This window comes from Passer domesticus, chromosome Z (assembly GCF_036417665.1).
Source record: "Passer domesticus isolate bPasDom1 chromosome Z, bPasDom1.hap1, whole genome shotgun sequence".
NCBI classification, from domain to species: domain Eukaryota; kingdom Metazoa; phylum Chordata; class Aves; order Passeriformes; family Passeridae; genus Passer; species Passer domesticus.
In genome coordinates, this window is record NC_087512.1 from 56,490,217 (window position 1) to 56,512,541 (window position 22,325).

The following is a 22,325-nucleotide window of genomic DNA, read 5'->3' on the forward strand; positions in this document are numbered from 1 at the left end:
CATGGGTCCTGACAGGATGCACCCATGACTGCTACTCTTCATAATCTTTGATCAATCATGGCAATTGGGAAAGGTGCACAAGTACTGAGGCACCTGTGAGGGTGAGTTAGGAGCTCAGTGAAGTTGTAGAGAGTGTAACTTTGGAGATTTTCAAAATCCATCTGAACATGGTCCTGGGCAACCTGCTTTAGGTGGTCCTGCTTCAGCAAGGTGGGTGTCCACAGTGAGCTCCAGAGGTCCCTGCCAACCTTGACTGTTCTGTGATTCTGTAAAGAAAACTAATAATTACTTTATCTGTCACTAGTTATTTTGAACTGGAAGAGATGTATGTGCAAACACAATGAGAAAACATTAACTAGTTCTATGTAATTTGTCCCGTGGGACTACACATACATAAGATGAGTCCCCAGAATCATTCATATTATCTTAAACATGAAGTTTTGATTTTTCATTGATAGTTTTATTTGGTTTACATGCCCAAGTACTAGTAGTAAGGTGCCTGCAGCGGGGCTTCTGTGAGGAGAGAATGTGCCAAGAACACACGGTACCTACCACATGACCAGAGCAGGGGACTGAGCCCTTCAGCCATGAGAGCGGTACCTCCAGGGAAGTACACTTACAAAAATGTTGCACACCAGAATGTGAAAACCACAAGTGAGGGACAACCCTGCAGACACCAGGGACAGGAAGAGAGGAGGAGGTGCTTCAAGTAGCAGGGCCTGCAGCCCCTGAAAAGCCCCACACTGAAGCAGATACCATCCTTGCAACCTTTGAAAGACCCCATTGCAAAGCAGCTGGAGATGCCCTGAAGGAAGCTGCAGCACACCGGGAGTCCATTCTTGTGTATTTTCAATTGGCAATAAATCAAATTAATTTTCCTCAAGTCAATCTCTTTGCTCATGATGGTAACTGATGAGTGCATCTCCCAGTCTTTACCTTGAGCTGTTCCACCTCTATTTCTAAGCTCATCCTGGTTGGGGAGGGAGAGTGAAAGAGCAGCTGTGTGGGGATCTGGTGAGGCCAAGCAAGGCCAACCCATACCATATCCCATGAAGATTTAAAAATAAACAGGCCATACTCAGTAAGTGATTGACACAACTGTTCAGACTCTGATTTCACCGAAGTAGTAATGCAGCCGTGAAACAAGGCAAGTCATTTTTATATGTGACTATACCAATCTAACCTCAACTGAAATTTCAACTTGCAATGCAGAACACTGTCAGCATGGGATAATTGCAACCCTTGACAACTACTATCCATTCATTAAAAAACAAACAAACACCAAAACAACCCCCCTAAAAATCCACAACTTCAAATAGAAGTAATAACCAGATATAACACTTGACAAAGATTGTACCTCAAAAAGCACCTGGTCTAAGCATCAGTTCCCTACTAGTAAGTGAATATACGCTATTATAACTGAAAAGAGACTTTATATTCAAATAATGTATACACACATACAATAACTCAGAAACTCTACCTAACCAAATGCCTGCAGGTTGTATGTAGGTCAAGTTGTCTTGACAGGGATGAAAAAACGAAATAAGAAACAAATGTTGATCTTCATGATTTGAACATCAACCAAAGAAAAGATTTAATGCTTGATGATAACCACAATAAGAAGACTGAGCCCTGTTGTGAATGTATAGGTACACTGACCAACAGAATGACTATCACATACTATTAAAAAATACATTCCATTCTTTGGAAACATTTGCTCCTGAAAAAAAATCTAGTAACACAAATTCAAAACTTAAGGTGCAGTTTTCAACAGTGGCCTTCTGAATTCAATGTAACAATAATTCCATATTGATTCCCAAAATTCATTTCTCAAAAAAAACCAAACTACATGACAGAAGCAAATAAAATTTAGAGGAAGCAAGAAAACTAATGAACTATAAAAAATAGAAACACAAAACCCCAAAACCTACAGAAAACCTGACCAATTCAGAAAAGTCAAAAAAAGGTAAAAAAATATTTTTAACACATATTTTGAAGACATAACTAAGGAAGCTAAGAGCTACTTTTAAAACCACCAAAAAATGAAATTTAGAAATAAAAAAAAAGGAGGAAAACCAAAACACTCTCAGAAATGTGGGAAACACATAAAACTACCCTTCAGTAATACTATTTTTTAATAAGCAACTATTATAAATGTGACTGACAGAAAAAATAAAAGAAATCAAAAAGACCACAAGCACCAAAAGTAACAGTGCTGACATTCTGATATTCATGAGGAGTATTGTCAAAATAGCACTCCTTCTCCTCACAGACATAAAAGGTTTCGACAAGACAAGGTCAGGTGATAGATCTGGTCAAGTGATTGCTCTGAAATAAAAGCAATAAAGAATAAAGTTATCTTTCCTTTAGTTTCTTCCCTCTCCCAGCTTCTTTGCTATTCTTCTCTAGAATAGCAAAGAAGCTGGGAGAGGGAAGAAACTAAAGGAAAGATATTCTTTATTCAAGTTGGAGACTGCCTGTCAAGACCAAGGGAGAGAGAAATTAATGAGAACAACTTTGAGAAAAATTTAGCCTACACTGAAAGTTTTTTCTGGTTTTAAAAAATTGGTTTAAGAAATAAGAAAATTTATACTGATTAAACAGAGAAACAGTACAATAATACTAGAATACAAGCCCCAGCAAGAGCCAACAGAGAGGATGGCGACCTGGAGCCATGGGTGGAATAAATAACAGTGACAAAGGCAGCTTTAATTCAAGGCTACCCCTTTTACTAGCTCAAGTATTTGTCAAGATTACCAACAAACCTTAGTAAAAAACAGATGGTAGCTTATACTTGAAATTGCCAACATACCAAGAAACATGAACCCTGAAAAACTTTCTTATCATATTTCAGTGAACACAAATTCTTCAAAAAAACACTCACATCTAAGAAGATTATAATTTACAGCCTATTTCTAAAATGTATTGTGTACAAACATCCACTAAATTGACAGACAGAAGAGAATCTCAAGAGAAGAGACTACACAGAACAGAGTAACCAATATTGAGAACATTATTTGTAGCAGCCAAACATTGAAATTACCCAAAGAAGACAGGGAACTGTACTTATGCGAACAAATACACCTGGGTTTGACATGAATTAAATCATTAATCCTTTCTGTTTGCAAGGCCCCAGGTGCTATGTCATCCAAAACCAGTCAAATCAAGGGAGCATGCTTGGCCAAGGTCAGCTGCTCTTGATTCACTGTTAGGCTCTAACAGTAAATACTACAGAACACTGGAAGTTTACATTAAGGTACCATTCTAATGCAATCACTCCTCTCTCTGGGGGTGTGATGTGGCAACTGGAAAAGCCTTGGTGCAGATTTTCAAAGTTATCTAAGCAACAATATTGGCTTGAGAGCACTTTGTTACTATTGCTACACTAAGTTCAGGTTTTATTTACTTTATCTAAGAGCTCTAAGACCAGTGCTGATCACACTGGTAATGTATTTTTTCAAAGTTTCATGTTATGCAATTTAAGTATCAGAGATGGCAATAAAGAAAGTACCCCAATGAAAACTGACTTCCCTAAACAGAGATACTATTCCACATCTGTCAGATCCATTTCCTACCTAGTCAGAGTTCTGGATCTATAGCAAGACCATCTGAAAAACAAACCAAACCAAGAAGTGTGAAGGAGAAAGCAAAACATGTGACAAATACAACAGCAAAACTAGCTAGTGAGGCAACAATTCTGAAATATGAAAAATGCAGCAAAGAAAAACCTAAATCTTTGAGTAGGATATGAAGGTTTAACTACTATAGTAAAATACACTTTAAAACGTACATTTTTATTACATGTACATTTTATTACTGTTTTCACAAGACACGCTACATTTAAAGTGCTGACACTCATTTAAATCCTATGTCAACTTACAGAAAGTTCACACAATCTCAATGACATACCTGCTCATAACATGCCACCAGATCTCCAACTACAGTGCACTCTAACTCTACAATTATAGGCTCATCTTTAAGTGTTTTACAGCTCACAAGCTCTATATTGACAGCAGTACAAAGAAACAGGCCTTTCAAGTATGAGGTCATAACCAAAGATTAAGGCTAGTTACAATTTATTTATATTGAGAGGGAAGCATTTATATTAAGGGGAAGTAATAAAAAAAAGTAAATGTTTTAGTCATCTTCTTGAAGCTTAAGGTTGCAAAACAGAATAAAACATTCACATAATAAATCTACTGAGAATACTAGCACGTTTTCTATTATTTCATTGTATAAAATGTGAAAGAACTGGTGCTGGAAGCTAATTATTTACTCCTAAGCAGCAAGAACAGGATAGGGACAAACCTTAGTAAAAACCACTTGGGGAAGACCCAAGAAGCAAACATATCCATAGATCAAAAATTCTCTCCCATAATCAAGTAGTTGTATGAGCCTAAGCACAGACACAACAGAAATTATGCCAGATCAAAGCAAGTTTTCCAAGACAAATTGCTTCATACTTGCAACTAATTTATGATCCAGCAGCTACTGCAAGAAATAGTCACAAGTAATCAACTGAACAGACAACTTCTTGCTACATTAGCCAACTATGAAACACATTTTACAGCAAGCAAAAAGATGGTAAAGAAACACAGCAGTATCAAAAAGAATAATTATTAGAGTGCACACACAAGACCCACATGGCTATCCCAACAGCAGGAGTATGTCAAACAAGTTGGTAAGACTTTTGTAGATGGCCAAAAAAACATTACCAATTCTCTAACTCATTGATGCCTATCAAAAAATAAAATAAAGAGACTGAGTACGTAATTTTTTTATATTTTCCCAGTCTGATTAGATTCAAAAGCCAGGTAAGGCTAGTGGAAGAACTGAATTGATCACCAATTCACTACACATGCCCATAATTTCCACTGATATGTATCATGATAGAAACTAAAGTACACAAATTGATCTAGTAATATAGATAATGTAGGACTGAATTATCTATCTGCATCATCCTCACATATCCTTAGGAATAAAAGGCCAAGTATCAGACACAGAATACTGTTAGAAGAACAGCCTTCAAATCAGAGATGTCTTTTGAAGACCACATAAAAACAGTAATGAATGTCTGAAAGCAGGTATGAATAATTTTTTTCTTCCTTTGTCACAAGCAAAGCAGATTTGATAGCTATTTATTTTTTTCAATTCAATTTCTTTTGAAGATGAAACAGATCACACCATATAAAAGCAGTTACAAAGAAGCAATATGCACTTGGTACCTCAGAGGAATAAAACCAGGTATCAAACTTCTTTGTCACTCCTGCAAAAGTATCTGCCAATGTGCCCCATGCCACCCCGTGCTGCAGGCAGCAGGCTATCATGAAAGATACATCCGTACTTTCTTGTCAGAGGAAGATATATTGTGAACACTCTTGTAGATTTATCCTCTGCAACATAAAACAGTTACACAAAAGGAAATGTTGTAAATTTTACTCCAGTCTAGAATCCCAAAATACAAAATTGACAGAAAACCATGAAAGGATGGTTTATGAGAATTTATCAGAAAAAAATATAAACAATGAAAATATAAAAATAGACCACAAAAACAAATCAGGGCAGTGGATAGACTAAGTATGTTGGAATGTTGGGGGACACAAGACAGATGATAGACTTTGGACCCGCTTAACATAAGAGATTTGATAACAGGATGCCTTGGCAAAAGCAAACGGAACTTTGAAAATTAGACCTAGATTGCAAGAAGATCAAATCAGACAGGTTTACTGGAAAAAGAAAATCCTATTAAACTCTGCAAGCAGGAGATATTGTTATATACATAAGTTTGTGTATGTGATTTTAACCTAATCACTGTAATACACATTTCTAGTCTCCCTAAAATAGTATATAAACGCTTGTATCCCACAATAAAATCAGAGTCTGATCACTGAGTCAGTCTACCCATCTCTCTCCATCGCTGACATAAGTATACCTACTGCTTTCCTATTCAGGAAAAGAGTACTCCTGGTATACCAGCACCATTCCCTACCCCAATTTGGTAGCTCACATACAAACCCTATATCAATTAACTGGATCTGGGTCTTCCCCACTGGATCTCGGTCTTGAAGGTGAAATGGGTGGCTGAGATCTCACAGAAAGTTAACAAACCTTATATTGTGTTGGCAGTACACTGCAGCATTCATATCTGCCAGTGGGTGGTGGTTCTGACGGTTATAGGCCTGAGGTGACTGTACTTCACAGGGTGCCATCCCTATACCTAATAAATAAACTAATTACAATTAATCACTTGGAGAGACAGGAAAGGGGACAACATAGAAACTTGTTTTACTTCTTTGGTATTACAGCTGGGTTCCTACTTGTCTTTTCCAGAAAAAGTGCAGGTAAGTACATCAATATATTACTATGTATGACTTGATGGCAGGAAAAGCATTGAAGACAACAGGGAGGCAAATATTGTTCTGGGGTTCCTGCTATCACTGTGAGAAAAGTTGCTACAGATCCTGGTGATTTGGAGACTTACTGAAAATGGATTGCATTAAAATGGTACAGGCCAGAGGCTACATAAAGATCATCCAGACCACTGCAGCTGTCAGAGGCTGGAGTCATTCAGAGGGCCCATTCTCCACTTTAGCAGCACCATCTAAATAGTGATGATGCCTGACTGCTCCCAGAGAATGACAGCTGGCTACCGGCTGCTAAACAAGGCTGCCCCACACAAAGATTAAGTGCCGAAACCTTCTGAGCCAGTGAGCTGTATCTGAAGCTGTGGCATGGGATGCAGTGAAGTCTTTCTTTGGAATGCTAGAGCAGCCAGAGCAGCAATGAGCCAGAGCAGCAATCCACACACTCATCTCAAGTTCAGCAATACACCCCCACAGTATCGTATCGCCATCAAGGTGTCAGCACAGGCCCACAATTTGCCATGGGCTGGTAGCCCGGTCTTTGGAAGACCTCACTACTTTCCTGTTGCTGTCCTATTGCCAAGGTTCCGTACCTTCTCGGTGGTTTCTCACACGCAGCCCCTCACAGCACTGACTCCTTCTCAGCACAGCCAACAAACTCCATCTCTCCTCTCGACCAGCCAACCTCCTCTTTTATAATACCCCTCTTAACTGGATCCAGCTGTGGCCTATTAAGAGCAGGCTTGTTCTTATGCTTGATAATTAGCACAGCTGTAACTCCTTAGGGGCCAGATTACCTTCACCACTGTCTCTATTTTCCTACCTTTTATCTAACCACACTTCCCCATATTGTAAATCACTCTGTTAGGGGGATGATGCTATCCACATCACTGAACAAGAAGTGGGAGAAACACTGAGTAATGTCACTGAGGCAATGTAAAACCATGCCTGGGAAATGAACCCTAAGAAAATTCAGAGAACTGAAACTGAACCAGGAGCAAAATTTGGAAGAATAATTTGGCAGGCACTTTACAGAATGTTGCCTAAATTAGCTGAACAAATCATACTTTATATAGCAGAAATGCAAAGTAGAAATACAGAAAATTCTTGGTTTAGGATGGTTGCAGAGGCAATTTATACAATATTTGGCCCAGATATGAAAATCATATAATAAGAAAAAAAAAGATCAAGTGGAAATGGTGCATTTCTAAGCTTACATCTCCCAGCCAAAACAAAGTAAGTGCCTTACAGGAGAAAACAGGACATATTGTCCTGGGTAACAAGTGTGCCTCTACTTTGGGCATAGCAGTTACCACTGTACAAGCAATTAACCCAAGATAATAATGTTTCACTGACTGGACATAAATGTAAAAGAAAAACTGCAATGGAAAGCAACATTCTTTGAAATGGCTGAGCAAACCTTCCTAATCTATCAAAGAAAGGGAGGAGCAGGCAATGCACTGAATTAATGACTGTATCTATGGTGCTGGAAGAGCAATCTGCTTCAGAAGTCTTCTTTCTGACTTTTGGGCTTACAAAGGTTTCACACTGTGGTCTAGGAAATGAGAAGCAATGACTGGATGATACACAGTAAACCTCACTGGGGTCCAGTATATAAAAGCTTGCTTGCTTAGCCATGAGAGACATGTAGATGCCTATACTGCAAATCATGGAGAGCTACTGCAGGAACACAATGCTGCTGCTGCTGCTCAGTTACCTAAGATAAGTATTTCTTCAATAACCACTAGTGATGATGTGTTAGCTGAGTGGACTCCCCTATGAAATCAAGTAATTCAGGGATATTTGCCATCTATAAATGGAGACAAAATAAGAGGCAATCCTTGCTCCAGAGAGATCATTCTAAATGTCTTTAATAATAGACAAATAATACAAGTAAGAAAAACTGCCACAACAGCATTAGGGAAAGACAGAGCACTTGGTGGTCCCAGGCCACACCTGACAGATATTACACAGGGCCATTTCCAAAAGGCCAGGGCTTGCAATAAATACTGGTGCTGGCAGATACATCTACAAGCACCTGACTGTATTGCCCACCTCCTGTGCCAACCAGAAGGTCATTATGAAAGGTCTTTTTAAATCAATGGTTAGGTATTCCCACTTGCATTAAATCAAATAAGGGTCATTATTTCCAGGAGAAATGGCCCACTTGCAGGATGGTGAACCAGGTAACATGAGTTTATCACATATTCCTATCAACACTGTGGAGCCAGTTTAATAAAGCATACTAAAAGACTTACCACAAACCAGTTGTGAATTTGTCCACCTACCTGCCCTTTGGTGGGTTTGGCCAATAGTGCCAACAAGAGTATTAATATTTCAGAACAGGAGGGTGTGAGTCCAAGGTTACAACACTTACAAACTATTGTCAGGTCATCACCACACAGAAACAGACAACAGGCTCCTGTCTGAGACAGAGGGGAAGGTGCACCTTGGTACTGGAAGGACAATCTTGTTTACAGTGATCCCTGCCAAGATACTGGCCCAGGTGCCAGAAACTATGTCCATAATTTCACAACACTTTGCCGATACTCCTTTATACATTCTACAACATGTAGTCTGCAAAAATTATGCTTCCCATTCCTTCAACCAGACAGTACACGTGGGCATTCTCCCTGGGAATTCTCACAGTTACAGTAAACCTGCAGTAACATCCGTTGGCAACCTGGGAGTGACCGTGATGCTCAGTCACACCTGTCCAGCATAGTTTTAGGCAAAAAAGACACTCTAGTGGGAACTAAAAGGCCAAAAGAGCTGATTAACATCCAAGGATGACTGCAAAGGGAGCCTCAAAAATGGGTGTGTGGGGGAAGATCTCCATGCTCTGATGACCCTTGAAGAGATCGCTTTACCTTGCCCTTACTATGTACTACTGATCTCTTACAGAGCAAAATAATTTTCATCAATGAGAGCTTTCAACTTTCTTTCATACAAACTAAAATGCTGAAACATCTTTGGTATTCCAGAGTTAATAGAATAAGTCCATTCCATGGCAGAAAGACCATAATAACTTACTGCCACTATGTGAAGAGCTGACTTAATTTAGATTCTCTCTCTCTCTCATGTCAGAGGCATGTGGGGGAGGGATTGCACATGTGCCACTTACAGGAGGCAACTAGGAGAAAATGGGAGAATGTGTCTCTGGGGATATTTTGTCTGGCAATCATTTCAAGTCTCACATGGGACAGGCAGGCAGCAGACCAAAAGGGACCCTGCACCCTCCAGAGGGGTTCTCCAACAGATGGAAAAAGGTCTCCACCAATGGACTGCAGTGGAACGTTGGAGGTCTGTGCCAGTGATCTCCTGTCAGCAGGCAGATCATAGGAGGAGACAGGGGGCATAAAAATAACTAAGTCACAAGCTCTGGGGCTTTTTTGACTCAGGCTTTTTGAGTCAGGGCTTTCTATGTTGAGGCATTTGGTCTTGTCTTTTTGCCCAGGCTTGAGGTCCGCGTATCACTGGCTCTAGCCTGTTTTTTGTCATTTTTGCCCTGGCTCTAGCTCGCCTTTTGGCTCTTTTGCCCTGGCTGGCCCTTACTCTCCCGCAAGTACTCACCCTCCCTCTCCCTGGGCATTTGGCTGGACACTGGCTGACCTCCGAGCCTTGTGTGTAGCCTGTGTCCTGCCCCACCCCTCGCCTGTCCCAGCCGTCGCCTGTCCTGCCTCCCCGTGTTCCTGACCGACGCCCCACCTGCTTCATTCCTGCGTTACTGCCTGCCTCTAGCCCTGCTGCGCCGGTCCAGACCGCAACCACGATCCCCACGGCAGTCCTGTCCAGCGTTCTAGACCTCCCGCCCGAGGGCCCCCTCCCTCACTCACCTCTTGTCCAGCTGCCCGTGGCCGCGGGTGCTGTGCTTGGGGAGCCGTGTCTCTCCGACAGCTGCGCAGGCTCCCCAGCAGGCAGCGTGCACACACTCCCTGACACTTGGACGTCGATGGCACTCCCTGACTTCTGGTGGTAATGCCCGCTTTTTCTGTCTCCCCTTTCTCCCCCCTCCATTATTTTTCGCCTTCCTTCCTTCTTTTTCTGTCTTTTCTAGTCCTCTTTAGTTGGTCAACTCCCTCTTTTTTTGTTACCAATAAACGGTTCTCAGACACAATACTGTCTCATTTGACTTATTTTCATCCTAGACCATCTGTTTTCAAAGAACACCCCGCAGTTCCCCACAGTGGAACACGACACACTACCAAGCTGTGACACTTGTGACTTCAGGAAAATATTAAAGATAATTGTTCTTCCTAGGAAAATTATATAGGAAATTCCTTATGGGAAGGTAATTTCACATAAATTACTACATTTTACTTCAGCTTATTAACTAACAATTTAAGCCTACTTTAAATTTTGAGATCACATCCTAAAGAAACACATTTTCAGGTGTGCAAAGCCATCAGTAAAAACAGCTTCAAGCCATTTCCAGAGGTGGACCCTTACCATATAGCAGCAGGTGGACACAGCACACAGGTGGAGTCCAACCTAGTGTAAGAGACATGGGCATACAGCACAAGACCAAACACAGGATGCAAAGCTGATTGAGGGACTACAGCATCTGTCATATGAGGAGAGGTGGGACTGTTTACAGCCTGAAGAGAAGGCCTGCTTAAGACGGGGTGAAACCTAATCAATACACGTAAACAAAAGATTGATCAACATGGGATGAAAGCATGTACGACTTTCTACAGCAGTGTACACTGACTAGAAAAGAGTCAACAGGGATAAATTGAATCAGAAGAAATTCTACATGCAAAAACGAATACACTTGTTCATTATAAGAGTGGTCAAGCATGAGAAAAAGCTGCCAAGAGGAGCTGCGGAGTCTCCATCCATAGAACTACTCAAAACCTGAGTGAACACAGTCATATGAAACCTGATATAGCTGGTCCAACTTAACTAGGGTGAAGTTAAACTACATCATGTCCAAAGGCTCCCTGCCACCTCAACCACTCTGTGATCCTATATTAATCTCACAGGCAGAAAGCTGGGTGAGACAATCAAAGAAAAGACAAAAAAACCTTTTTTGGTTGAAAAGAAACAAAACTGAAAATCACTGTTTAATTAACATTCCAGTAACTGCCGTGTGTAATAAAACTATGTTATATACTAACAGCTTTTATAAGAACAGCTAGATTCTCCAAACTAGATACTACAGCAAATTAACTTCTGAAAGGACCACAGTAAATTAACATTCACAAAATGGTGATTAAAATACATTGACATTGTCCCAATACAAACAACAGTAAACAAGCAGAGAGCAGTACGTATTTCAAAGTCAGGATAAAAAGGATGCTTTCAAATCCAGCACAAATCTTTAATCTCTGCCATAATGAGACTGGGATGCTTATTACCATAAAATCCATCTTCCTAATTTGAGGTCAGGGTACAACATGCTTACAAAAGGAATTAAAACCAACAGAATTTAACCAATCTGAATAGAAATAATTATTGGAAAACTAAAGAATACAGCACAGAACTCTGCAACAGAGCTGAGATTTAAAACAAACACTAGCTTTCCCATCTCCCTCTTAAGTGGACTGCTGTAAGCAGGCAAAACTGACTTGATCTGTTTTCAGATTCCTTTTCTTCAATCCTGCTTTAGGGCACGTGAGTCAGAGTCAGGGAGAATTCTATTAAAGCAAGCTGACTTGTAAAGCAAAATAATCACTGACACCCTGGAACAGTCACAAAGCAATAAGCACTGTTATTATTCTTGATAAAACACTCAACTACAACCACCTTCAGTATCTGAACAGATGTAAAGGTGTAGTTTCACACAGTGTTAACTCAACTGGGAAGGGGTAGCGGGAGGAACTACAAATCACAGATGGGTATGTGCTTCTAAAAGAAAAAGCTATGGCTTCCTGAAAAGATAAGGATGAAGAAGGTAAGCATAACTGCAAACTAGTTATGCTGATTAATGAATGCATGTTAATGAATCTCACAGAACAAAGCATTTGACTATTCTCAATAATTACCAATGTAATCCTTTAAATATCTGTTAAAGATATAAGAAGTAATACATTTACTGTGACACAGGTTAGTTGTATGATCCATTCCAGACTTTCTTCTTCTCTTCCACCTCACTTCACATTAGCCTGATTTTCAACCTTACAGTCTTTCACTTCAGTTTTTTTCAGTCACTAGCTCATATAAGCTGATCTTCTATTCCAGTTTTCTTCTCTTGATCCAGATCCTTGTCCGCCCAGAATTCACAGTTTCTCCTTCTCCTACCAGGTCATGGTCCCAATGGTATCTACAGCCACCACATTTCTTCGCACGGACTGAGGCCCATTTGCTCCCACAGACTGACCTTCAATGCAACACTTCCCCTCCTCCTCAGTTCACCTACTTCTCTCTACATTCTCTTCTAGTCTCTGTTTGCACTTCTCTTATTCTCTTCACAGCAAAACACCACCTCAACCTTCAACTGGAAGACTTCACCATCAATATTTGGTAACTTGTCAATGTTACAATCTGTAGACTGTACAGACATACAGAAACTTACTCTGGTAAGTGTACGACAGCCATCTAAGATGTCAAGGTTGACCAGAATCCCGTAGTTTAGAAATGTACCATGGAAATGTACTGCTACTTACAAGTAAATTAATTAACCTTAGTTTCAATAAAGGTGCTTTATTTAAAGTGAATCAAAGAGAAAAGAAAATTTAACACATTTTGAGGTAAAAAATAATTAGAAACTGAGAGAAATTAGAAACAGAGTGACAGAAAAATATATACTTACATTATCTTAGCAAATTATACCATCTTTCTTCAATTAAACAAAAGATCATTCCCCAAGACAAAAGAAAATGTGGTGGAGCTGGTCAGGGATGGGGAGATTAGCTATTTTTTCATCCATACTACAACATGGGGGATTATTAAATGTGATGAAAGTGGATTAGAAGATGTAAAAAAAAAAATTCAAAATGAATGGTTAAACAAGAACAATTGAAACAAGGTTTTGCATGGTAATTTCATTAACTGTTTCATAAATGTAGCCCTATATCTGTATATCTGAACTTCCTCTGATTCAGCTTTATTCCTCTTCCTTGTGTCCTATCACCATTCCCCAGAGAGAGCAGATCCACATCATCCACTTCACTTCCTCCTTTGAGGAAGCTGCAGTCTGCAGTGAGGTCTCTTCAGCCTTCTCTTTTCCAAGCTGAACCCACTAGTTTTCTTATTTTTCCCAGTATGTAATGAAACAAAGACAATCTAGACTTTTCAACCCAACAACATGAAGTCTAAAAGTAAACATGACTGTAATAACTGTTCTCTATACAGAAGTATCTACAGAGAACAAAGTATGAATTAAGCTACTGAATGACACTAAACAAGAACAATGAGTATATACAAAGACTGAATAATTCAAATTGAAAATTGGACTGGCATTTTTGAAACAAGCCAGAAAGGGTATGCTGTACACCCTAATTTTTAAAATGAGTAATTGTTAACAAATCTTCTATAGCTTTGCAGTGGCCCTCTAGTGTCAACTTCATCCTGTTCTTCAAAAAAAAAAAAATTTCACAAACCTTAGAAACCTTAAGTTCAATATAATCATTTCCTCAATGTGTTTTTGTTCCCAAATATGAAAGACTAATAATCCCTTTTTTTGTTCAAGCATGAAGACCTGAGGCATATACAACACAGAAAACTGAAAGCAAATAGGATACTTGCAACATATGATGATCAGCAGAAAACTTTTTTTGTTTTTGCTTATTTAAGTCTTGATTAACCCTATACACTAAGGACTCTGACACAGAGATAGACAATTTTACAAAGACAAACTTTTGAGATACCATTGTTTTGTAGGGATTTCTACAGTAAAGTACTTGTATTTTATCCTTGTATTAGTACACTAGGACCACAAATGTACAACAGTACAGACTAAAGTACTAGAACAGGACTTTAAACAACCAAGCAGAACCATAAGATCAAAAAAAGAATATTGGTAACTGTGGACTGGAACTGGGAGGCAGTGATGGAGTATGAGACCATACTACATTCATGGATCAGCAAATAGGATATGATTCAACATCTCCTTCAGCATTATTTGTCCAAAGGGAATATAAAGCAAAGATCATGCAACATCATCACCAGTCAAGAATAAAACAAAATACACAGTGAGGACTTGGTAAACAGCATCTCTTTCTCCCTTGTCACTGCAAGTAATCATACTGACAAGATAGCCATCTGCCCTGGTCCTCATAAATGTAGGACTGCAAAAGCAAGAAATGAAAGGATGACAAAAATCTACGAGACTTCAAATACAACTTTACAAAAATTAACTTGTTCAAAAGTAGAAGTCATGTTTCCACCTATCCAGTGATCCATTGTGAGCTGCTGCACTTTAAACTCTCATATCATATGATGACACACTCTGTTTGGCTATTGCAGAACCTTGATATCTTAAACTAGAGTACTTGTCAAGTTACATCTGTTGCCTAAAATGCAGGAACGTCATCACTGCAGCATGAAGAGACAAAGTTATTATTTTATTGCCTTTTATTGCAAAACACACTTTGTTCTCTGCATAAAAAGGTGGGTTCTGCTGAGTATTTTCATTGTCAATAAAACATTGATGGGTGATGGGAAAGCAAGAAAACCCCTTCCTCTACAATGCATAGGAAGTGCTCACAGGGCTTGGAGTACTGCTGCAACAGAGCTCTTCCAACTAATGACTGCTAAGTGTCTTCCTTAGAAACTTATTGCCTGACCTTCACCTATTAAACAAATGGGAAAAGCTTGCTTTCTTCTGGCATTGCCTCATATACAATCTATGTGTACCTTTTCAGAGGCTAGTATTCAATTTCATTCACATTCTCACATAGATTTGAAAGAAAATCTCTACCTAGCTTGTTTCTCAATGTTAGTAATAATAAACCCCAAAATTTAAAATGTATACCCGAAAAACAGTGCTTCAAAAAAACACATTAACTATAAATTTTGCTTCCCATATATACTACACGATTTTTGTGAGTACTTGTTCTTTGCTCACATGGTCCCAAGTTATAGCTCAAAATCCTACCTCATTTTACTTTATGCTTCCAGAATGTTGTCATAACAAAAGTGCTCCACACTTGCATTCCCACATACCCTTAATACAAATTCACATTGAAATATTTGTTTCATATAACTTATGAAGTAACCAATAAAATTTGAGATCTATTCAATCAAGTTTTTCAGATATAACTTTTACATCTTTCTGCAGGAAAATGCTTTTAGTTGATTCTGCATGCCTAAACAATTTATAAATAGCACCCTCTCCTCCTTACCATGGCCCACTGGAAGACACTGCATTTGAGTACAGGCAAGGTTGAGAGAAAATGAAAGAGTCCTTCACTTATCACAGAGAAATGAAGGGGCTTAATCAATAAGGAGTATGTTGTAAATTTTCACTGTCTTTCTGTTGCCCTATGCATTTCAATTTTTTATGTCCTGACTGCCTTAGAAAGGAGGTAAAAAACAAAAAGGAGGAAAAAAAGAAGGGGGGAAAGTGTGAAAGGGGAAGAAAAAGGTGAGAAGTAGTGAGGAAAAGCAAAACACAGGAGGGAAAGCTGAAAGGGGGGGAGGTGACAGAAGTGGGGGAAGGTGATGAAAAAGGACTTGGGAAAGAAAGAGTAAAAGAGGAGCAAAAGAATAAGGGAAAATAGGAGAGAGGAAGAAGAGGACAAAAAAAAAAATAAAGGGGGAGGAGAAAAAAGAGGGGAGTGGACAGGAAATAAGAGGGGGAAAAAGGGAGGAAAAAGAGAGAAGAAAGGAGGAAAACAGTTGTGCCTTGAAAAACACCTTGCATTCATTTGATTGGCTCAAGCTCTGAAGCATGAAGAAAATATTTCTTACTAGTTAGAGAACGTCCAGTGTTTCTTTCTGCTACTTTAACATTACATTGAACTTGGATGCCTTAAGTAGAGACATTTTTTTAATTATTCAGAATATTTTGACTATACAGACTGTCATATTAGATCAGGCTGGTAAACCAGTCTAGCAAAAATTTGCTCAGATCAGCCAGCACTATATCTCGTTCTCAAGACGCAAGACAACTAACATGGTATAGCCTACTAGTACTAAACTGAATATGGTAGATATGGTATCTACCATAGTAGATATAGTATCTACTCTTTTAAGTATTTAATACTAATTGTTAGCAGTTGCTTTAATAGTATACACTATAAATACTTTTTCTAGCTTGTTTAGCTCCATTTGTGATATATTTCAAAGCTCTCTTTGCAGTAGTTGTAACTTTGGATAGTACTACTATAAATATCCCAGGAGATTTATTCATCTTGAATATCACAAGCAATGGTCAGATCCAATTTAATGGATTAAATGGAAACCTGGCAAGTTATGAAATTGCTTTAACTTATAGTCTTAATTGCATTGTGCATGCCATCATTTTTGAGCATACAACATGAATACTTCTGTCAAGCTATAAAATGAGAACTTCAGAACAAATCCCAACCTCTTGGCACCTTTTGAGCCATTACTACACGTAAAACAGAAGCAATGTGATAAGAAGCAATGTGATAAGAATTGTCTTCAATGAACATGCATTTTACAACAGAGCTCCTTTGGATTCACCTCTAAGAAATCAAGAAAAAACATTCTCTCTGACTGTTTTATGGTATCAGCCACATGCAGGGAAATAACCTCCACAACACGCAGATTCAATCCTATCTGGTATTATTTGACACTTGGGAGCCCTGAGACTCTCTCACTTGACAAGAAAGCAGATAAAGCATCAAAATGGTGGATTTGTATTTTGGATTGGATCTTTGAGATTACTTTAAGCTTGCTTGCACATACACTTGTGCAGACCTCTGCCTCCATATGTCAAAGGAAATATCTTTTTTGGCTACTTGCTAGCCCTTACCTCCTATCTCTCTCATTTTCACCTGTCCCAACAGTGAGATTGCCATATCAAAGAAACTAACTGAGTACCTAAGGTCTAAATTCAACCCACTTTCCATTCTTTCTACATGCACTAGTCAGCAAACTAGTCAGCTTCAGTCTTCCAGCAAAGTTATTTCTGAAAATTAGCCCCTGATTTCAGATTTACAGTACAAGACAGACTCATGATTTCAGATCTACAGCACAGTACAGAAATATAAACAAGAATCCAACACATCAGTACCTAAAAAAATTAAGTTCAGTTAAAATTTTGGTATTAAACTGCTATTTTCAGAAAGCTATATATTTATTACCAATGTTTTTAATGTGAGAATACCTGCAAAGAAAGAAAAGGAGTGCCCCAAATCAAAAAGGAAACAAAACATCTGATTCATATTAAGTGACAGATCACAGAGATTTGTGACACAAAAAATGCCTGTTATCTTGTAAGAAGACTTCCATTTCCATGCCAAACACTTTTTTTTTAATAAGTAGCTTAAAAATTCCAACTAATGCTAGTGAATTATATTTTTTTTATTCCAATCTATAAGAACACTTACTTATCTGCAAGCATACAGTAGGCAATGTGACAACAGTCTACAGTAAAACCTACCAACCTGCCAATGACAGCACCTCTGTGTTTGCAGTCCATAAGTCAACTGCAGAACTGACCATGGCTTTACCATTGCCGAAGAGCTTTGGGACCCACCCCTTCACATAGCAGTTCTCACAGCACAACCACGCTCTGGCAAGTGGATAGTTATATGGCACATTCAAAAATATGTGTGAACCAATTTGTAAGAGATTGATACACAAAAATATATATTTTGATAGTAATGACTGAAATTAATACATGAGTTTTAAAGGAACAGAATGAGGAGTGAAGGCTTAACAACAACAAAAAAAATAAACAAAAACCCCAAAACAAAACAAAAACAACAACCAAAAAAACCCAAAACAAAACAAACAAACAAACAAAAAAAAAACACACAAAAAACCCCAACAACAACAACAAAACGAACAAACAAAAAAAAAGACACTCCCAGCGACAGTCGGGAACCATACGCTACTCGAAACAGCTGGAAGTCGAAACTAACAAAATGACAGCACTTGAATGCTTCTCATGGCTGGACACCCTTTGGTGAAGAAATGACAGCGCCAGCGGGCCAGCGCCAAAGTCCGGAGGGGCTCTGCCTCTCCGCATGCAGCCATGTTTCCACCGCCGGCATGCCGCCCGGCCCTTTAAGCCGGACCCGATGACGGGCGGGAGGCACCGGCCCCGGGACGGCCCCGCTCGCTGCCCGTAGCGGCTCGTGCTGGCGACGCGGGGCGTCGGGGGAAAATTTGGCGGTGGAGAGCGCGCCGTACCTCGGCCGTCCCGGGGAAGCTCGTCCCTCCCGTCGGGTTTGCACGGAACACAAAGTCCCGGTGAAAAGAGCGGAGGCTCTGCCGCATCCACCCCCTCAGGCGGCAGCGGCAGTGCTCAGCCAGAGACAGGGAGGGCGGGATAGAGCTACCCCCGCCTCTCAGCGCCGCAGCCACCGCAGTCTGCAGGAGAAGAGCTGTTCCTGGCACCCGCACCGCGGTGCTAAGCGGCCCCCGGGTGTCCGGGAACCCGCCCCAAGACATCCGCGGGAGGTGCCGCGCCTCGGGCAGTGCGCAGGCGCCGCCGCCGCACGTGTACCCAGGCAGAGGCAGCGCCGAGCGCGGCCCGCCGAATGTCCGGCCAAGGCGCGGCACCGGCACCGCCGCGGGGCTCGGGAGAATCACCGCAACTCAAAGTATCCCCTTCTTCTGCTCCCGCTCCTCCCCTCCCCGCAGCCCCCGTGCCCGGGCGAACGCGGAGCAGGTGGAACTCACGGGACGAAGGCGCGCCACGGCACACCGCTGATTCCCGGCCGATCTGCCCGGCCGCTGCCAGCAACGACGCCGACACTGAGGTCTGCCGCTGCGACGCACCCCCTTCCTGCACCGCCCCGGGACCGCCCCCCTCGCGCTCCGCCCCGCCCCTGCGCGGGGGACGCGGCGGCGCGCACGTCGGCTCGGCAGCTGCGCCGGACTGCGGCGCTGGGAGGCGCTGTCCGAGCCCTCTCTGGTCTGATCTGCCCCGGGTCGGACTGGGCCGGGCCGGGAGCGGGGACTGGTGGGTCTGCGGCTATAGGCGGGGGGCTGAGGTTGGCAGGGGAAGGCCTGGAGTCGTCAGGGGAGGGTTCCGTGTTCTCAGTGAAGGGTCTGGGGTCCACAGGGCAGGGTCTGGAGTCCGCACGAAACGGGCTCAGTGTTCGCTTGGAGGGGTCCGAGCCTTGCGAGCCCGCAGGGAGGTAACAAAGCACCCCGTACCCTTCTGACTGCCCTCGGGCAGGAACGGGCGGGTGTGCGATCAGTCCCGTGGGATGAAGGCCCTTCGTGCCGGGAGAGGAAAGGCTGTGGTTGCGGGGTCGCAAGCAGTGGTCAGCGAATTGAAGGGAGGGCTCTGCAGACTCCTCTGCAAGGTGTAGGGGCGGGTGGTAACACCAGCTCAGGACACCGGGGAGCCGCGGCATGGTATCCGCCGAAGGATGGGTGCTGGGCATAGCACAAGGCAGATCTTGGTAACGAAGGATCCAAGGTGATGGTGCCGCTTGTGATTGTAAGCCTGCCAAGAGCTTCAGTGCACTTTAATGACATGATTTCAGTGAAATTCGCAACATTACATAGTCAGCTGAAGCTTGGACATGTGTTACAATGAGCTGTATCTCAACCACACATACCCACCGCATGGAAGGGGAGCCTGTTCAACATCCCTTGCTGAACAGGTTTGTGCAGGAGATCTTCGAGAGGTTTATCTGCATGGGTAAAATGGAAGAGTTAGGGCCCAAATCTGTGTTGTTTTTCAGGGGCATTGTGATGAAGTATTTGTTTATCAAACAGGACTGTCCTGATGCTCCTTAAAAATATGAAAAATATGCATGGCAAAACATAATTCTGCCACCCTCAGATTAAAGTAATTCCTTTTTTTTCTGAGTAGAGCTACCAACCTCATTATGACAACAAATCTGGATAGTTGGATCTGTCATGGATGCTTCAGAATTTCTAAAAAAGCTAGATGTGTTATTAAGATGGAGCATTTGCCTCATTCATATAAAATGGAAAATGCAACACAAATTAATTATTTGAAAGCTTATTAATATTTTTTAAATTAAAGTGCATCAGTAGAGTGCTGGCTTGGTCTTAATTGCCTGGTCCTTTTTCTTCAGAAGTGAAAATTTGCTTTTGTGGGTCTACAGGACATAGCAAGCAATTAGTGATTAATGTGTCCCAAAGATGCTTTCAGTCTTTGATGACAAGAAATATTAAGCTCTTTGAACAGAAGTGGTGACTTATTGGCTCCAATTGGTTTGCAGAATCATACCAGCATTTTGTTGTAGACCTCTTTGTCACATCAAGCCATCGTCAAATGCCAGACTTCCCTTACATTATTGATCTTGCTCATGAAGATGAACACTGCAAAGACCTGGTCTAAGGATTCCAGGACTTTGCCCTGAGCAAAGCACATGGTGCTTTTGTGAAATAACAAATCAATAAACACCTGTTGCTGAGGCAGGAGCAACGCAAAGGCTTGCCGCCACCTTAAGCTCTATATGGTGTTACTGAAGGGTGCAGCTTTGCAGTGTCTCACAGGGGGCTATATTCTGTTCTAGAAGTGCTTCCCATGCTAGCTGCTTTTATGTAAATTATTTATTTGGAGTAGATTAATATATTCTCAAAGCAATCTTTGCAAAAGAAAGCATGGACAAGAATTTGGAGGACCTCAAAATAGTCTTTAGTGTGGGAATATTCCATTAATTAGAAGGTCTTGTTTTATGACAATGCTAGGGGCCAACAAATTCAGTCCTTTTTCTAAGTGTGGAATATTTGGCTTACAGGTAGTAATAAAAGGAATCAAATTATTTGGGGGGGGGGGGGAGGGAAAGAAAGAGCAAAGCATTGAAAAGATATATTATCAACTCTTTGAAAAGAAACTGTGAAAGAGACCAACCTTGGGACCTACTAAGAGGATAGGCTTTAACATTTTCTTTCTGAATTGTAGAAGTTGGGGTTTTTTTTCAAAATTAGAGAAAATTAATTAAAATCTCAGCACCTTTGTGTCAAAGTCATTAACTTTAATAGAACCCGTCAAATCTACTGGTTTTATTTTAATATAAGGCAGTCTACCTTAGATTTTATGTTTAATGGCTGTCTATATCATAGAAAAATGAGATTTTTCCTCAATCTGATTATACGGCTTTCAGTAGTTCAAAAGCTGTTTTCATATTGCTTCACAAAGGCAATAAAAATCAGTAGAATAAAATGTGATGCTCAATATTTGTCTTTATGAAATCTGAGACTTGGTTTACAGCGTCCTGTCCTTTTAATTTGAAAATTTATAATGTAGAAAAACAAAATAAGTCTTAAACTTTATTCTGTGACTTATGCTGTTACCTCCTAATGTGAAGCACTGAAAAATAAACAAAGCAAGCCCCACGTCCTGTAAAGTACTAGATTTCCTGTAAGACTGACTTCACTGAGTTGAAAAACTATTTCTTATCTTGCATGATTGGATATCTACTTTCATAATAGCTCTGTGTGGGAAATAAATCTGTGGGGTTTCTGTAGCTTGCTAATCTTTTCATCTGCATTAGGTCCAAATTCAGCAAGGAATTGAATTTTGAGATAAGGTACATGCTAAAGCAATTAATTTTAGAACTTTGACATAAAACTTACATAAAAGTATAAGATTGGTCTGTGCTTGTAATCTCATGATAAAGTAGTTGGACTTCCTTGTGTAGACTTAACTTAATGTCCTGAGCTTTTGCATTGTGGCAAATTTATCTGGAAATTTTTCATTTTCCATGCCTGAACCATGCCAGACCATCACTACCTGCCATTTATAGATCTGTGAGAAAATGTTCTTTCAATTTGTGCAAAACCCTTTTGAGTCATTCAGTTGTGTTATGGAAGTCTTCTTGTTTATACTTCCATAACACAATTATATTGTTACTTGCAAGTAACAATAGTAAGTATTAAATCATAAAGGTCGGG

The 22,325-nt window shown here is 40.6% G+C and overlaps 1 protein-coding gene across 10 annotated transcripts in view; it reads right to left on the reverse strand.

The window, feature by feature from the left end:
- PAM (peptidylglycine alpha-amidating monooxygenase) overlaps window positions 1–19,264 on the reverse strand; it is a 118,661-nt gene extending 99,397 nt beyond the window's left edge. For 4 of the 10 annotated variants that reach the window (XM_064404927.1, XM_064404926.1, XM_064404924.1 and 1 more), the window contains exon 1: window positions 19,125–19,263. The gene's annotated coding sequence lies outside the window, so the exon portion shown is untranslated. Of the gene's footprint in view, window positions 1–18,632; window positions 18,853–19,124 lie in introns of those variants that run through there. The other 6 variants (XM_064404925.1, XM_064404928.1, XM_064404919.1 and 3 more) reach the window with 6 other exon arrangements.
- Window positions 19,265–22,325: the final 3,061 nt, after the last annotated feature.